The sequence below is a fragment of the Lissotriton vulgaris genome, chromosome 2_1 (genome assembly GCF_964263255.1).
Source record: "Lissotriton vulgaris chromosome 2_1, aLisVul1.2, whole genome shotgun sequence".
Classification (NCBI taxonomy): domain Eukaryota; kingdom Metazoa; phylum Chordata; class Amphibia; order Caudata; family Salamandridae; genus Lissotriton; species Lissotriton vulgaris.
In genome coordinates this window covers 1,738,365,532-1,738,382,990 of record NC_141687.1, presented here as the reverse complement: position 1 = coordinate 1,738,382,990, position 17,459 = coordinate 1,738,365,532, and the positions used below count along the sequence as shown (strand labels likewise).

General features: G+C 46.2%; 1 protein-coding gene across 1 annotated transcript in view; it reads left to right on the top strand.

Annotated features, from left to right (window-relative positions):
- Window positions 1-17,459, top strand: part of LOC147733211 (mucin-5B-like) — a 1,334,855-nt gene that overhangs the window by 1,225,757 nt on the left and 91,639 nt on the right. The gene's annotated exons all lie outside the window — the stretch shown is intronic.

The following is a 17,459-nucleotide window of genomic DNA, read 5'->3' as shown; positions in this document are numbered from 1 at the left end:
CTAATGTGAGCTGCTCCAAGGAGGCCCTATACCATGCGTGACCAGCGGGGATCGTGCGACCATAAGCATGATTCCACACTGAAAAAAACTGTGGATTAACCCATATTTTACCACCCCTGTATCCTCTCCCTCCATTCCAAAGTTCAACACTAAAGCTGCCACCCCGATAACTCGATTAAAGGTTCCATGTAGACAACTTGTAGCTGTCAAGAGGGAAATTAATGTATAGTCTATGAGTGTGCGCAATTTTCTAATGAATGTCTGCAGATGTTGTTTGAACCTTGAGAAGCAACTTTTCTATTATTCAAAATGTCTTATTACGTTAGTATGTATTAGAGTAAGAGGTTACCTGGTGATCAAACAGTGTAATTATTACTGATCACTGTAATGTATAGTTAAAACCAAGACCGACAGTATCTCACAGTTTTAAATAATGGAGAAAGGGTAGGGGCCACTCCTCATTTAATTAATTAATAAAAAGCGCTATTCTGTTATTATGACTAAACCTTAAAAAACACATTTCTAAACATTATTATTATTTTGCAAACGTATTGTTATTGTCATGGCAGTAAACTGTGCATCGTTGCGTCGGCATAGAGACTCTTACTTGACAACATTGAAAAAAAATATCTTCAAAAGTTAGTGAATGGCAGCACTGAGGATATTGACATTTTCTGTTGTCAGGAGAACCGGTCCTGGTCAGGCAGGACCTCGCTCTGTTTCCAACATTCCTCATGAAACTGAGACCAACAGACATAATGAGCATCTCCGCTCCTCTCGTACAGGATGTTTTGTTTGCACTGCTGAAAGTACTTGTTACCCTTTACTGTGTGAACACAAGGAGATGATGGCCGGAGCGCAGACATTTTCAGACACTCACCCCCAGTCACAGATCTGGGTTGAATCCATCGTCGTTCTTTAACTCACTTTGCCACCTCAGATCGGACCCAGCTATATGCAAATTAGTCTTGACCCTGTGCCTCATGGGAACAGTCCAGCCCCAACTGCCAAACCAGGTCTTCCCTGAACCGGAAACAAGCATCCTCGGACAGGTTTCTGGGTAACACCCTTCATCAGCCAGGCTAGCTTGAATCCAGTGGCAATGTGAACAAGGGACCCACGTCTGGGCACACCCTGCCAACTTAGGGCTAGCAAAGCAAACACAAGGAGATGATGGACATAGCGCTGAAACTTTTCAGACACCCCCCCGTCACAGATCTGGGTTGAAACCATCATTGTTCTTTAGCTCACTTTGCCAATTCAGTGCAGACCCAGCTATATGCAAATCAGCCTTGAACCTGTGCCTCATGGGAACAGTCCAGCCCGAACTGCCAAGCCAGGTCTTCCCTTAACTGAAAACAAGCATCCTAGGACTGGTTTCTGGGTAACACCCTTCATCAGCCAGGCTAGCTTGAATCCAGTGGCTAAGTGAGCAAGGGACCCACGTCCGGGCATACCCTGCCAACTTAGGGCTAACAAAGCAAACACATGGAGATTATGGACTGAGCACTGAAACTTTACAGACACTCAACCCCAGTCACAGATCTGGGTTGCATCCATCATCGTTCTTTAGCTCACTTCACCACCTCAGTTCAGACCCAGCTATAAGTAAATCAGTCTTGACCCTGTACCTTGAGAAAACAGTCCAGCCTGAACTGCCAAGCCAGGCCTTCCCTGAACCAGACACAAGCATCCTGGGACCAGTTTCTGGGTAACACACTTCATCAGCCAGGCTAGCTTGGGATCCACGTCTGGGCATACCCTGCTAACTTAGGGCAAACTAAGCAAACACAAGGAGATGATGGACGGAGCGCTGAAACTTTTCAAACACTCAACCCCAGTCACAGATCTGGGTTGAATCCATCATCGTTCTTCAGCTAACTTCGCCACCTCAGTTCAGACCCAGCTATATGCAAATCAGTCTTGACCCTGTGCCTCATGGGAACAGCCCAGTCCGAAATTCCAAGCCAGGTCTTCCCTGAACAGGAAACATCCTGTGACAGGTTTCTGGGTAACACCCTTCGTCAGCCAGGCTAACGTGAATCCAGTGGCAAAGTGGCAAGGGACCCAAGTCTGGGCATACCCTGCCAACTTAGGGCTACCAAAGCAACACAAGGAGATAGTGGATGGAGCCTTGAATCTTATCAGACACTCACCCCCAATCAAAGATCTGGGTTGAATTCATCATTGTTCTCTAGCTCACTTGGTAACTTCAGTTCAGACCCAGCTATATGCAAATCAGTCCCTTTACTGAGTGACCAGTATGATTCTAGCAGGTAACACATTGCACACTTGGCTGGGGGCCTCCTTTGCTACAGGCGCTGACATCAGGATCCAAAGCACCCAATTAATCAAACCCAAAGAGTCCACGTGCAATCCCCACACACTCCCTCACTAGCACCCTATAACAGTGACCCCTCAAGTCTCCATAACCACTCTCTCTCAGATGTATTTAGTTAGTTATACAGTGTCACCTATACCAGTGTAGGGTGTCAAAGCACTTTACATCACATTCACATTGCAGAGACAATCAATCATATGTGTGTAATTTAGTGTTTAGTAAATGTTACATAAGCTAGCAGCCCACAAGGTGACTCACATGTCATCCATACTGGTAGACAGTATAGTTTAAGGGAGCTTAGTCTGCTGAAGCACAAACTAACAATTTTAAACATAGCCCCATGGTTGGTGGTGACATTAAATAACAAGGATTTTGTTTTTACAGAAATTTACCCTTTTTGAAACATTAGAATAATGAAAGACGGTGGAAAACATCATAATGCTCCAATCTATACCTTACAGTTTGCATGCAGCTCTTTGATGACAGTTATTAGATCACTGTTCCGTGTTAGGATTTTTACATCTAAACTGCTAGTAACAAAAGGATCTCTCTGACAAAAGCACAGATCTATTTAAACTATATGCACTTTGTGATCTGCATGGTACACATTATTTGCAGCAGGCAATTTAACTCTCTGTGCTACCATAAAAAGAGTTAAAACTTCCACTTGACAAAACTCCTTCTGTCTCCAGGAAGAAAATGAATCACCATGTTATCTTGACATTTATATTTTTGTATGAAAATTGTCAGACCAGCAATGCAGCAGAAGGTGCTTTTGAAGCCATAAAATACTTCTAAACACAGCCCCTCTGGAAGAGTCAGCTTGCAGTGTGGTGGCACAGGTCGCACTGCCCTAGAGCCGGCCCTGATTCGAATTGCCGGCTTTCATAGCCACTTTTTATTAAAACTGCCTTACCAAGGTTTAGTTTGTAATGTTTGTTATGTGTTCCTGGGAGTAGAACCTCCAATAACTTTGGACAGGATAAGACTTGTATTGGAGTATGTGCCCCCTCATGCACTTTATGTACCTGTGATTGGGAAACTTACAGTTGTGTGGGTGGATGAGGGTTACCTATTTGCTGAAGTGTCTACTCATTTACATACATTAAACTCTGACCTCCAGAGAGCTGGCATATTGGTGAGAGGCTGGTGCAGTCATGGCCGAGCCTGCCAGGCAATTTATGCCGCACACTGGGTGTAGGTACGCACAGGTGAGAGTTCCAAAACACCCACTACACAAAAGTGTGTTGTTGCCAGCTTCACTCCCTTTTGTTCGAGGAATAGCCAGTCAAAGTGGAGTGTAAAAAATTATTCACTTCACATTGAAGGCTTTAATTGTGTTTTAAATGCTCCTTGAGTTACTGTTATAATATGAACTGCTCCTTAGCCGGTACTGTAAATAGAGCCAACTGATGTATGTTAAAGGCAAGGCAGCACAACAGGCAGACCATATTGTCTCTCTCAATTAGTTTACAATAGGTTATATGCTGTCTGGCTCGTTCTCAGTAACTGCCTGTTATGTATTCCAGCAACATCTCTTTGTCATCTATCTTCAGGTGATTGGAATTTCATTTCTATGCATGATTCTCTTTGTGCAAGCCCTCTCTCGTCCTCAGTCAGTTACCCTCCACCCTCAACCCCATGTCTCCCAAGGCAGCCCCTCAACCATTTGTGCTCCTTTGGCAGAGCCTTTAGCTGCATGTACTAGGTGTATTTTTAGGCTTCTTTAGGTCGAGCCTACAGTGCTTGCACCGCAGAATGATCTGTTGTATGTACTTTGTGGGATTTGACTCCTCCCATTGCTTTGGATTGGCTTTTATCTTTGTCATACTAAAATAGTAGCGTCTAAATGGCTACTGGTTAGTGCATGTCCTGCCTTTTTCTCAAAAGTTAACTCAGACGAAGTATCACCGCAGGATTTGTCGGCTTCCACTTTTGATATTAAATGTCTTGTCTTTGGAACTTTTTTATTTCTATTTAGAAAGAACAGCGACACACGGCTGTGGCAGCTGCTATCAGGGGACAGCAGGACAAATCGGGTGCGTGCTTTGCTTGCACTGCCATTGTCCCTTTGCCTACTTTCATACTTTTCAGCAGCATTCCATGCATGATTTATTTCTTAATTTGCGACTAGATTTCCCTAGTTCAGTATGGCACCACAAGGTCCTGTTACATACCTCTTTAAAAATGCACATGCCAGTATGGCAATTGGCAGTTAAGATTTATGGGACTGGCATGAACAAATCACTTCCTAGAAGTGTGACATTTCATTTCCCTTGCATTTATATGGGTGCTCAAGCGCTGCTGTTTCCCAGTCCCATGCCTGCTTCACGACACAAGCTGCACTGCAGAGCCCAGGCCTGTTGCTGGGTGTTCTGTTGTCTCGCACTGATCCAGAGGGATCATTAGCACCTACTGAATTGGGTCAGAGTGCCAGAGGATTTCTCCCAGTCCAAGAATCGCATCGGCAATATTGCCTGTGAGGGGTTGCCATTACCCTAATTCCCTCAAAAGGGAGTGCCTGCAACTTGTTCATTGAGACGCTGGGACTGGGAAATAGTGCATGTGTTGAAAACATTGTGGTTTCTAAAGGCACTGCCCTAAGTGCTAGCACTGTTAGTCTGAAGTATCGCAATACTTTGCCATCTACTATTGCTTACCTACATCGAACCTGAGTGGTCTTAACACTCCTGCACTGCAGGGATTGCCAACCATATCATAATTACTGGAACCAAAGTGTATCAGCACTCCCACATCTGCTGATTGCAGGCAAGTTTGGAATGTCTATACGTAAATCAGAAATTACCATATGAACTTTAGTAGTATGTGAAAACTGAGGCTTGTTTAGGCAAATGGTTTTACACAACATTGTATCCGTTGGAAAATTGCATTTTACTTTAAAAACTCACGGCGGACAAATGGCATGCGTTTTTTATTTGAACCACCCAAACGTTTGTTCTGGTTCACTTTGTTGATGTGTAGTATTAGACAGATCAGTGTTATTTTGCAAGTAGATCTTAACTTCACTCTTAGTTGCGCTTAGATGTTTGGGACTGGTTGCTTGAATATGAACATGGAGCAGGTGCTCTGGAAGTTGTGTTTAGCTAGGGTTGTGCAAACATCTAGACCTTGAATGATGAATATTTCACTATGCGGGAGCAGTTTATGGAGCCAGTTCTGTAATTTAATGTATCAGTTTTGCACTGCAAATGCACAATTATGGAGTTACCTGGGTAGTGAAATGCTGCTATAAGGTAAGGTCTGGTTAGATTTACGTTTCTGTTTTGCAGTTACAAAAATCCTCATTGGCTGACAGAGCTGGATTGGCCATTTATTCTCATCTGGCATTTCCATAGTGGCTGGAGACATTCATGGCAGAAGGCTGGAGCTGGCACCTTATCACTTACTCCATCATAATTGCAACAGGCACATTGGTGGGTGGGGCGGAAAGGAGAGAGAAAGTATCAGTGTGGCGTTGACCTATAGGCAGGGCCACCAGAATTATGCGATTTTGTGGCTGCAATGTTTTCTGAATAATTATGGATTAGCCATATATGTTTCATAATGCATCATGTGCTGTATAATCTGCAGATTTCAACAAAAACATATTTCCTATTCCAACAGATCAAAATGTACTTATCGTTCTGTTGCTTATTTCTATATTTGGTACTAATGAGATGAAGCCTACTTGCAAGGGACTACTTGTTTATTATCCTCAATTTTTTAAATAACATATTTTTTAAATGTATATAGCCTATGTCCATCTGCACACCCTGACGATTACAATGATGTATCGGGTGTGTGGATTGGCGCTGTGGTTCCCGAGTTTACCCGCCTCAAAGGTGCAAAGTTCTTCCTTTATTATAGTAGTATAGATATAATGTAAAAAAATGCTTATAACTCTTTTTATTATAACTTTTCATAATGCTGCACAGCACCACACTCCTCAACCACATAGCTTAAAAACATTGGCTATACCCTTATAAGGTCCCAAAGGCGATACCTACTAGCTATGGCAATGGTTGTTTTTTACTAGTTGCCGGCAGACCCAGTATCATTCAGCGGCCGCCTGCTGTAAGTGCGCCAGCACCAATGCGCCCATGTCCTCCCTATGTCTTTGCCCTCTATCACCATAGTACTGGTGCTGGTTAAGGAAAGAAATCAATATAGTTGCAAGTGTCACATCAAGTATGGTTTTTGACATTTAGTACGCTTTTGGTTTTTATTTGCATGCTCCACAGTTGCACAACAAATAGTGCTGTGCAAGGCTGATAGAGAACTTGTTCAAGTGAGTTAAATGAATCACATCTAAGTGCCAGTACGAATTTCAACACCAGGGCCGTCATGAGGCCTTCTCTCTTCATTGGCAAATCGATAAAACCGCAGCTTTACTGATGTACCGTTATTGTGAAAATTTGATTTACATGGGAGCGAGTGGCGAGCCTGCAAGCCTCTTTTACAGTTTTTTCAAAATGGCAAGTGGCTTGCATTCAGCTTACATAATAAATTCACTGTTTTGCTAAAAGCAGGTGCTTTCAAATGCAAGCAGAATACAAGATAAATGGTCTAGACATAAACTATTAAAAACACAGGGCCTGCTTGGTGACAAATTTGCTTGGAAATGCGTCATTTACCCATGCTTTATTCAAGATATTCAGGGGGGGTTCGCAAACAACTGACAGTGTTCTATATTAATCTTGGAGAAGCTACCAGCAATATTTCATCCCACCGGACCTAAAATAGTTGAGATACTACTGTTTGAGAGACATTCAAGAGTAAACATTGTAATGAGCCATTTGGCCTCCACATTACATTGTTGCAATCAACTCCCTGGGATGGGCTCGGGGAGTATAAATAAAGCGTGACGTCAGCACTCGTGGCTGGCTGCACTGACAGAGCTACAGTGTGGTTGTGCATTATTCCCTGTGCCCGGCATGTTGTAGGCCAATCCCTAAGTTACCTCCATACCCAGGTCCTATTAGCCATTTGGTCCCTCCTGGTTGGCCCCAGGCCACACTATCAGGTGTGTAAACGTACTGCATGCTGCAAGCCTTTCACAACGCAGGTGGGTGTTGGTGGCATGTGCTGGTGCGCACCACATACTGAGCGGTGGTGCCGGAATATAGCGTCAGGCGCGTGGCCTGGGAGCAGCCGCCTGTGGCGGTGAAGGCAGTAGCAGAGGACCGCAGTAAGATGACCGCATGGTCTGGAGGGTCCTGTGGGCTACAGCAGAAGTGGGACGAGTGTCCCGTGAGGCGCGGATGGCCTAGAAGAGACCACGTCCTATCGAGACAGGCGCGCTTGCGCATTAGCACTCGGACGAATCCCCGCCCTGCTGCATGTGTGAAGGAGGAGCACACGGTGGTGGGGGTGCCGGCGAAGAGCCAGAGTGAGGGCAGTGTGGCCAGTACACCCAACGGATCGGGCCTGGACGGCACAAATCTACCCCTGTTTCCCTGGCAGAGTGGGGGGCTGTGGGGAATCAAGGCCTCGATAGGTGTGGTGACAGTGGCACAGCAGTTGGGGCGCACCAGGGGCGTGAGATTGCATGGAAGAGTGCCCAGTAGCCACTGCAAGACAGCAAAGAAGACGGGAGAGGTGGCCCACATCTCTGATGGAGCATGGCTAGTTCATGGATGGCGGTTCCCCCTTTCAGCCAGTTGGCAGACCCGGCCACAGCGCACCCTGGTGGGGCAAATGGATTGGGCAGCTGAAGAATTATTTTGTGGCAACCAGAGAAATGGACAATTCCATAAAGTGCACAACAATGTTGCTCATGGGGGGAGATGAGCTCTGCGACCTGTTTCAAGATCTTCCGGACACAGTGGACAGTAACGACTATGAGAAATCCGTGAGGGCGCCTGATCGGCATTTTGACCCACAAGTAAATCCAGACTTCAAACATTTCAAACAGTGCCAGGTGAAACAGAGGGAGGAGGAGTCAATTGACATGTTCTTTGCACACCTGAGGAATTTGGCAAGCTCCTGCGTGGGGATTGACCGAATGTTTGAAACCAGTGCGCAGCTGATAGTGGAGTGTAAGTCTTTGGAACTGCTCAAGATGATATTGCGACAACTAGGAATATCGTTGGACGACATCCTCATCTTAAGGAGATCCTACGAGCTGGCTGATGTGAGGGCGGGGGAGATGGAGTCGGCACTAGCAAAACAACCCGCCAATCCGCAACCGCTTTACCCGAGCCCCATCAATGAAGAACGTGTGGAAGCCATAAGGAAGACCCACAGTTGAGGGATTGGCAGCACCGGCGGGGTCAGCGATCACCAAGGAAAATAAGGTTGGCCGAAATGTGGTTTAATGAATCATTCCCAGAGAGGATGTCCCGCCCAAGGAAAACAGTGCCTGCGATGTAACAAATGTTGACACTTTGGGAAGATGTGCATGAGGGCAGCCTGAACAGGGCAGGCCAAAACAGAGGGCCAAGATCACAGCAGAATGTGAAGGCACTGCAGGAGGTTGAGGACATGGACAGCCGGTGCCAAGGAATGCACATCACAGAGGAAGAGGAAAACGACAAAGTATTCATGATGTCAAACATTTGAGGTGTCAACACCAACAGAAGACCGCCGCCCTGATGTCAGATATGGATTAGGGACAACAGTGTCAAGGCACTTATTGACACAGGTGCATATGCGACAAATATATAGATGCTTCCCAGTGTGAGAAACTCATGCCCAAGCTGTTACTCCTACCAAAGAAGGCCAAAATCTTCACCTACTGCAGCGACGTGCCAATCCCTCTCCAGGGGCTGATATAGGTGGAAGTCAAACACGGGAACAGCTCAATATGCACCTGATTTCATGTAACCTGTGACCAGGCAGGGTCGATCCTGGGCTGCCCTTCTGCGGAAGACTTGGGGCTTGTGATGTTTGCGAGGCATATACATCAGTCGCAGGTGGAGGTGGTCCTGGCAGAGGCTCTTTGGCATTGCAGGGTGCCCTTTCATCTCCATCCACTGGTGGAGGCAGAGCTGGAGCGCCTGGAAAAGGATGGAGTAATAGTGAACGTGTCAGGGCCCACTCCTTGGGTGTCGCTGTTGGTTATCGCACCAATGCCCAAGCAACCAGGGATGATCCGCCTCTGTGTGGGTATGAGGCTGCTTAATAAAGCAGTCTGGAGGGAGTGGCACATCACACCACCATTGATGTGATCGTGACTGATATCAACAGGGTTCAATGATTCTCGAAAGTAGACCTGAATTCTGGCTATCATCAGCTGGTTCGGGTGGAGAAAAGTCGATATATAACTACATTTTCAGCACATGTGGGGATCCGCCAGTTTAAACACCTCAGTTTTCAGGTCTCTTCAGCAGCAGAGGTATTTCAAGATGCTGTGAGGCAGGCACTGTCAGGACTGGTGAGTGTGCTAAATGTCAGCGATGACATTCTAATTTTCTCCAGCTCCCTTGAAAAACACCATGTTCGGGTAAGAGCAACACCAAGGAGGTTGATGATGCAAGGATTGACCTTACATAGAGTCCAATGTGAATTATATGCCAAAGAAGTTGAATTCTTCGGATACAGATTCTCTGCGAAGGGATTGCAAGTAGATCCTGCCAAAGTGGAAGCCATCCGAGTAGAAGTGATCCCTGAGACCCAATCAGAAGTCCAAAGTTCTTGGGATGGCGAATTACTGCAGCAGGTTTATACTCCACCTCACCACACTCTCGGAGCCCTCAGAAACCTTACAAAGAAAGACGTTCAATTGCAATGGTCCAATGAGGAGGCCAGGGCATTCAACAAGATCCAGAGAGTGCTTTTTCAAGGAGCCACAGTGGCCTAATTCAAGCCAGGGCAGGAGACGGAGTTCGTCGTGGACGCCAGTCTGGTAGGACTGGGTGCTGTACTTCTCCAGAGGGATCAACGAAAAGAATGGGTGCCCATAGCCTATGCCAGTCGAGCACTAAGTGCAGTGGAGACCAGATATGCCTAGATTGAGCAAGAGGCGCTGGTGATTCATTGGGCCTGCCAGCATTTTGACATTTATCTGTGTGGCCACAACTTCACTATGTTCACAGATCACAATCCATTGGCACCTTTGTTCGCGGGCACGGCACGAAATAGTCCGCCCAGGATAGAGCGATGGGCAGTACAAATGTATGTGAATGTGTATCAACCAGATGTCAACAACCCAGCAGACTACTTGTCAAGGCATCCTCTGGCGATTGGTCCTGGGACAAGAGGGGAGGATGTCGAAGGCACAGAGTAATTTGTGAAGCAAATCGTGGAGGCAGCCTGATTGAGAGCACTGTCGATGGAGAAAATCCAAGGAGCAATGAAAGAAGATGTGTGCGTGCAAGCAGTCAAGCAGACGCTACACAACCATCAGTTGAAGCTGTTCCTTCAAGGGTCCAGTGGTCTGACGGATGAAGAGAGAGAGTACTGTCTGCGACTGTGGAGATGGCGGGATGAGCTGAGCAAAGGGTGCTAGGGGGTGATCCTCAGGGGCACAGGCATGGTGATACCCACCAAGTTATGGAAAAGAACAGTGGACCTTGCCCACCAAGGACATCAAAGGGTTGAGAAGACCAAAGCTCGGTTGAGGTCAAAGGTATGGTTCCCGGGTGTGAATCGTATGGTGGAAGAAAAGGTCAGAGGTTGCCATGCATGTCTGATAACGAGGGCTGAACTCCCCACACCACCAGTTAATACAGAAGCACCCAGTAATACACCATTGGCAATTATAAGCATGGATTTTGGAAGCTTCCCGGATGGGAGGCATACCGTGAGTATGGTGGACAGTTACTCGAAATTCCTGGTGGTGAAGATGGTGGCTTCGACAGCGTTTAAAGGCATCAAACCCGTAATGGAAAAAACCTTCGCACTCCTTGGAATGCCTGAGGAAATACGCACAGACAATGGACCACCCTTCCAAGGACAAGAGTTCCGGGAGTATCTGAATCTACACAGCATCCAACACCACAGAGTAACACCCCAATGGCCTCAAGCCAACGGGGATGTTGAAAGGTTCATGAGGACTCTGAACAAAGCATTATGAGTTGGAGTTGACCAGGCAGAGGACTTGGGAGGGTGTTTGCATCGCTTCCTAAGGACCTATCGCCAGACCCCGCACTGCACCACCCGGTGCGCACCAAGTGACCTGCTCATGCAGGGAGCCATGAGAGACGTGCTCCCCACCAGTGAAAGATGGTCACCAGCTGTATTGGATCTGGTGCATACCCAGGCTATGAGGCAACCCAACAATGACAAGGCCAGTCAGCGAAGGAGGGCCAAACCATCTGAAATCGGCTGGGGAGATTACGTGGTGGTCAAAGATAGACACAATTTTCGGACAGCATTTGAGCGGGAGCTGTGTGAGGTGGTTCAAGTAAAAGGATCTGGTCACAACGGGCACCATTAGCTTCATTAGATTAATCAGAAGTAGAAGGCAAAGCATTCGGGATTCCTCTAAACAATAGTGGCTGAGCCACAAGGAAAGAGGGGACATTTGGGATGCAGAAGCTGCCCAAGACAGTGGGGAGTTTAATAGCATTTTCTAATTGAGATTCAATATACTACATCAGATCATAAAGATGGCTAAGACTGTCTTTTATCAGAGCATTGATTTTATCATAAAAGGAGTCAATGCGATCTCCATACAAACATAGATGTTGCAGAAGTACCTGAAGGCATATTTATGCTTTTATCGACAAATTTAGGGACACAAATGCCCCTCCTCTTATGCTTTACAGCAGGCCTATTTATGAAGGAGGGGTGGAACCAATATTAGCAGCAGCCTGACCGGATACAGACTCATGAAGCTCATTACAGCTGGCTGTTTGGCAGACTCTCGATGTTGATAGGGGAAGCCAGGGGTGGTGATGTTGGAGCCATCTATTGAGAGGCACCTTAACAAGTTGGCGTCCATGAAGTGACGCCAACCAACCAAGTGCTCCAGGACAGCGTTAATATTGGTGCCCTAGAGGTGCATAAAATGTAGATAGGCCAATTGTTACTGCTCTTCTGTCACTTGCAGCTTATAAGTTAAAATCCTAACAGAACAGAACATTTATAACTGCCATCAAAGAACTGCATGCACTACAAAGTAAATTTGACCTGGCAAATTCAACCTTTTGCCAAGCCTAATATTCCCTTTTTGATATATATGTCACCACTGCGGTAGGCCCTAGACAGCCCGTAAGGCAGGATGCAGTGTATTTAAAAAGCTGGCCATGTACTTTTATGTTGTACATGTCCTGGTAGTGAAAAACTCCTAAATTTGTTTTTCTCAATTATCATGCCTACCTCTCCCTTAGAATATTATTGAGCTACATCATTACATTTAATAAGTGATACCAGTTGCTTGGGAATAGGTGGAAATGTCATGGTTGGTCTTTAAAAAAAGCACTTTTTTCAACACAGAAGAATTTTAGTAAACTTGTTGTGACGTGAGGGATTAGCAATGAATCGTATGACCCACGCACACACTCTAAAAATTTTCCCGTGTTTGGCACGTTTGGCAACAAAAACAAGATAGCGATAAGAGTATTCTAGTTTCTGATGTTATGATGCAAAATTTCAATGTTGTTGTATATAAATGTGCTTGTATATAAGTATTTCATACACTGTCTATTGTGAATCGTCATATGAATTTTTCAATGTTTTGCATGTTAAGTTGAAAAATGTGTGCCTCTTTACTTCTCATGCAACTAAAAACAAATTTGTAAAATACAAATAATAGCAAAGAAAGGAATGGTTTAAAAAAAAATTCTATTCAAACAGAAAAGATAGTGGTCTGTTTGTTGCTCAAAGATAATAAGAGCATACCGTCAAACGGAGCCAGGTTTCCCCTTTTGTTTTCAGTTTAGTATGGCCCTACCTGGTTCTGGTCCCTTGGGCCTATCCGCCCCAGGTTGTGGACTTTTAGAAAGTTGGCATTTTCATGTCCTAACCATTTAAAACCTGCAGCATGTGTCCTGGGTCACCATTTCAAAGAAGAAAGTAGCTGCCTCAGCAGACTCACAAGGTACTTCATAGCAGTCTTTTGTCATTCCAGACACCTTGGAGCCTGGGCAGGTAGGAAGAAATTTTCAGATCCATCTGTGGGTAAGGGCTCCTGAGGTTTTTTCCCACTTCGAAGACGGCAGCAGGTATACAAGTAGAACCCTCAGATCTACTCTTCAATTCACTCCTGACTTGGGAGGACCCCAGGAAGGACTTCTTTGTACTGCAGATGGCTGCTTTGCTACTGAGGCCTGCTTTGTGCAGCAGTGGACTGCCCTCCTGCTACCAGATGACCACCCTGCTGCTTGAAGCTATCCCTGAACGCTTAGAGGACTGCCCTACTGCTTTAAGCGTGTTAGATACCTAATCCCTGAACAACCAAGGTGACTCTAAGGGTCAGGTGGCTGACCTATTCTTCTGAGCTACGGGGCTTAAAAAAAGCTCTAGAAGCCTAACTGCAACTCTCCAGCTGACCTGTCACACTGGACCTGCGTGGACCAGAAACTGCACCTGCCTGAGCCCTGCTGACCTCTGGCGGAGTGAGTTCCTGATCCCAAATAGGTGCCTCCCCACGCCGTGAATCATTGGCTGGCATCAGTTGAGCTCATCCTATGAAGAAAGGGAGAAATCCTGATGTTTTGTGCTCTTTGCAACCACAAAATCACCTATTCGTCCCAGGATCTTGCCACCGGCAACAACAACCACTACAAAGTTTTGGTGAACCCGACTCTCCACGTTACAGTGACCTCCAGTGACACCTGGCAGACAGAGATCTGCGCTTTACGCTACAGTGATAAAAGCCTGCGATGACCGACAATGTGAAGCGCTAGCAACAACCATTCACAATGCCTGACAGGATCTTCGTGCTATAGCGATGATCACCTGTGATTGTCTGCATGTGGCATGCTCCACAGCAAACCAAACTCTGGCGTCCGACTTTGAGAAGGTAACTTTTTCAGCAGAGCCAACCTTGTCCAGGTATCTGGCCCATGCCTCATTGTGGTCAGCCTGACTTTCTTTCAGTCTAGCATGACCAGATGACCGTCTGCGATGGCGCTTTCTACTTTTAGGCACTACCTAAATCTTTTGAAGTGCTTCTCTCCGATTCTACTGTTTGAATTATTGTCGTGGTCTCCTTTTATTTATTAAAATGTGCTAATTTTTTTATTGAGATGGTATTTTTCTATGGTTGTTTTTTCTCTTTATTACTGTTTCTGTGCTGCATAAATACTTAACACATTGCCTCTAAGTTAAATCTCACAATTTTTTTGCTAAGATACCAGAGGGATAAGCACAGATGAATCTAGTGATGTTTTTGTTGTTTGCCCTGACGTGGATTGTGGTTGTACCATGAGAAGGCTCCCAGTCTTCTCTCAGATCTCAAAGCAGTTTCAGCCAAAAAAGCTCCAAGTCCCAAGCTTTGGATTTTGGTTATCTGGGTACTTTTAGCACCACAACAAAGGGTCCAGGACTGGAATGACACCACTTGAAGGTTCAAGACTCATTCAGGCTGGGTCATCATATGGGTTTAACATGGTGGGAGCCTTTTATGATCCTGGTGCTCAGAACAGAAGGCCAGCAAATTAGCCCATTGAGTTGCTCGGGGTTCTGGAAAAGATGCAGGACTCAAACGTCAAGGCTCGCCACTGAGGGTACAAGGCGGGCTCCAAACATTTAACCAGTCCTTCCAGGTGCAGTAAAGGAGTCCTGTGGAGTACCCAGCATGCCACAGCAGCAGGCAGTCCTCTGAGAGTCTTTCCGTGGGTCTAGAAAGTGAGCTGAAGAGTGTGTCTTATGCCCCTAGTTTTATATCTGGTCCCTTCTGTGAAGTTGGGAAAAGTTTCTAAAGGTTTCTCTTTGAAGTGCTTGGAATTTCCTGACTCCACTGGCTTCAATCTGGCTGCATAGACACTATTGAGATGACAAGCCCTTGGTGTAAAGCAGGAGCACTGCCTATTCAGTTGCAAGGAGGGCTGTGCCCAGCTCCGCCCCCATCCTGCCAGCAGCTGGCCCATTCAGGCATACTTACCATGTGTGACTGTCTGGGAGGAATTGACCAAAGTCTAACGGTCAGTTGCACCCAGTCATTTGACCCAGGGAAGGTTACAGGCACCAAAAATTAAGAGCAAGAAAATGCAGACTATTAAAAGTACCATTTTCGAAATTGTAATTTAAAATCCGACTTTGTTATTAAAAAGAGCATCTGAAGGATGTGTTCAGACGTTTTTGCCCGGTGGATTGTCTTGATGGGTGATAACTGGCGGAATTCTCTTGTGCGTATTTACTCTTAATTGCTACAAATTTACTTGTAATTATCCATAATTATGTGAGAAGACTAATCGAACGTTTAGTGCTATTTTCTTACTGAAAAAAAGTCAATCTCATGTCCAAAATGGCTAGAGAATGCAATTTGTGCTAAGAAAATCGCACTATATGCAACAGGACATGAACAACAGTACCTACCAGTCACTTGCACCCTCTTTTTTGTTGTTCATGTTCTCTTGCGATAGGATTTATGGTCCATATCCATATTACTGTTAGTTGCTCAAGCCAGCATTATTTGCTTAATTTTGGTAATTTCACACTACAAGAGGAATCTGTATTTACTGAAATTACTCCAATTACTCTTGCATCATTAACATTTCTACAAGGCCTGCCTCTCTCCTAAGACCCTTCCCCCAACTCCTGCGGGCAGTCAAGTCAAGTCAAGTCAATAGATTTATATAGCGCGCTACATACCCAGAGGGTCTCAAGGCGCTTGAGGAAGGGTGGGGAGTTACTTGTCAAATATCCATGTTTTGAGTTGCTTTCTGAATGCTAGTTGGTTCTGAGTAAGGCGAAGGTGAGTGGGAAGTGAGTTCCAAGTTTTAGCTGCTAGGTAGGAGAAGGATCTACCTCCCATGGTGGTTTTGTTGATGCGAGGTACAGTGGCAAGGGCTTGGTTGGAGGATCGTAGCTGGCGGGAGGGGGTGTAGAAGGATAGTCGTGTGTTGAGGCATTCGGGTCCTATTTCGTAGAGTGCTTTGTGTGCGTGGGTTAGGAGTCGGAAAGTAATCCTCTTATTGACGGGGTGCCAGTGGAGGTTTTTCAGGTGATCAGAGATGTGTTCTTTACGCGGGATGTCTAATATGAGCCTGGCTGAGGCGTTCTGGATGCGTTGTAGTTTTTTCTGGAGTTTTGCGGTGATGCCGGCGTAGAGGGTGTTTCCGTAGTCCAGTCGGCTTGTGACCAGAGCGTGGGTGACTGTTTTTCTAGTTTCGGTAGGGATCCAGCGAAATGTTTTTTTGAGCATGCGAAGAATGTTGAAGCAAGATGAAGAAACGGCGTTGACTTGTCTGTTCATCGAGAGTGAGGCATCCAGGATGACGCCCAGGTTCCGTGCGTGGTCTGTCGGGATGGGTGCTTTTCCAAGGGCCTCTGGCCACCAAGAGTCGTCCCTGGCGGAGGGGGAGGTACCTAAGATGAGGACTTCTGTTTTGTCTGAGTTCAGTTTCAGACGGCTGTGCTTCATCCATTCGGCTACTTCTTTCATTCCTTCGTGTAGGTTGGTTTTGGCCGTGTTAGGGTCTCTGGTGAGTGATAGGATCAGTTGAGTGTCGTCGGCGTAGGAGATGATGTTGAGGTTATGTTGGCGTGCGATGGCCGCGAGGGGGCTCATGTAAACGTTGAAGAGGGTGGGACTGAGTGAGGACCCTTTGGGTATGCAGCAGATGACTTCAGTGGCCTCTGATTTGAATGGTGGAAGGCGGACTCTCTGCGTTCTTCCGGAGAGGAACGAGGTGATCCATTCCAGTGCTTTTCCTTGGATTCCGATGTTTTTGAGGCGCTGTAGAAGGGTGCTGTGGCAGACCGTGTCGAAGGCTGCGGAGAGGTCGAGGAGGATGAGGGCGACTGTGTCTCCATTGTCCAGTAAAGTTCGAATGTCGTCTGTTGCTGCGATGAGGGCGGTTTCGGTGCTGTGCTTGGCTCGGAAGCCGGATTGTGAAGAGTCGAGGGATTTGTTGGTTTCGAGGAATGCGGCGAGCTGGTTGTTGATAGCTTTCTCGATGACTTTGGCCGGGAATGGAAGGAGTGAGATAGGGCGATAGTTTTTGAGTTCGGTGGGGTCAGCTGTGGGTTTCTTCAGGAGGGCGCTGAGTTCGGCATGTTTCCAGCT